Raw genomic sequence first — 1,817 nt, forward strand, 5'->3', positions numbered from 1 at the left:
CGAATTGCTCACTTTGAAAGCAATTTTTCAATCTGCACAGTAACTTGGCTTGCTTCCTTTTCCAACCATTTAGATTCATTTGGGGGCCACGTTTGAGTCACTCTACTTGAAATACGCATTTCATACCTTTTTACCCATTTCAAAACCGTTTTATCTTTGAAAAACTCTTTCCACATAAGCAAAAACTCCTTTAATTTACCACCTATACTCACCGTTGTGGTTACTTCTTCGCTGTGTTGTTCCGATCCCTGTTTGAGGCTGGCCTGCGATAATGCGAGATCTTCAGTTCCAAATTCTGCGTCTGACCCTGGAGTTCCAACTTCCATTGCCCCCCCCCCCCTCTGCCACTCTGCATACACTGTAAGAAGTTGAAAGACGAGGTGGGCCTCCCAAGTCTTTTGTCCGTTTCACTGAAACGGTACTCTTCAACTTTCTTGACCGTTCCAGCAGTTTTGCCGTCTTCAATGAGGTGTTAAGTTTTGATAAAATCAGTAACCACCTAGTTTTTTTTTTTTATTTGAGCTTAGATTGAACTCTGAAAGAAGAGTTATAAAGCTTTACATAAGGCTTACAACTAATTATACAAAAGAGTTACAAGTATTAATAACTAAATCATTATTTATAGCTTAAACACTACTTATGGAACGTTAAACTCTTATGTTACATTTTCTAAAGAAATTATAAACTAAACAACATGCCTCGATGTTCGGTTTGTAGAGCAAAGATCTCACACTAAGCGGTGGAAATAAGCCAAGTTTACTTAGCTTTTCCATCAGTTCGATTCTTTGAAAATCAAATAAAGGACATTGCCAAAGCACGTGATTTAGATCCTGCGTTTCAAAACCGCAGTTACATGTAGCATCTTCTATAATGTGAATACGTGCAAGGGAAACCGCCTAGTTTGCGACTCATCACGTTGCAAATCCACTAATACTCTGCACACGTCACTTAACGTAGACAGTAACACCAAACTGTCTGGCTTCTCCACTCTTAAGAGGTCCCCGATCAATGGGCCCATTGCCGCCAGACAAACTGACACCTTCTGCTGCTTTTCCACTATCCTATTATCCCTTGATATAAGTGGCTCTAAAAGAGACGCCCTTAGTTCTGGATTTAATTTTGGGGGCTCCAGTGTCGCCCCATTCTCCAATGTAAGATATTTCTTTAACAAATTCTTCCTTTCTTCCTCTGGAAGCCCCTCCTTAAGAATATCACTCCATCTAACCATTACATCTTCATTCGTGGTACAAGAGGTCTCGATGCATCCACTTTTCTTCCTATTGCAAGCAATAGTTCTGGATCAAGCACTTGCTCCTCAGAGGTACCCTCCTTTGGTATCTCCGCTGTTACTGTCTGTTTGTTTGAGGCTATCACACCCTTTCCTAACACAGACTGTGTTTCCAGAGCTTCAAGTTTGTCCTCTGAATGTTCTTTATCAGTACCTTCATTTCTCGGCAGCAAGTTTTCTAAGGAAAGTAAAGGCTGACGCAAGGAACTTTCCTGCAAATAGGTATCCGAGCCTGACGAGGAGAATTCCTTACTTGTTATAAAGGAGGCAAAATTAAACCTTCATTAGTATTCTTGACACATTTTACAATTATTACTTCAGCCTATCAAAACTGTATGTGTACTCTGGATCAGAATACTGAAGTGGGTAAGGTGGTATAAAACAACAGAAATTGTCCTCACTTCGTTTATTTGGTACAATCAGTAAGCGCGAATACTAGTGCCGTGTTGGTGTTGTAACCTCGGAGGCTTACCATCCACTCCCTACGCTCGCTGCATTTCCTAAATCCCCCGGAGTTAGAAAAGGCAAA

Source organism: Dufourea novaeangliae, unplaced genomic scaffold (assembly GCF_001272555.1).
Source record: "Dufourea novaeangliae isolate 0120121106 unplaced genomic scaffold, ASM127255v1 scaffold231, whole genome shotgun sequence".
NCBI classification, from domain to species: Eukaryota; Metazoa; Arthropoda; class Insecta; order Hymenoptera; family Halictidae; genus Dufourea; species Dufourea novaeangliae.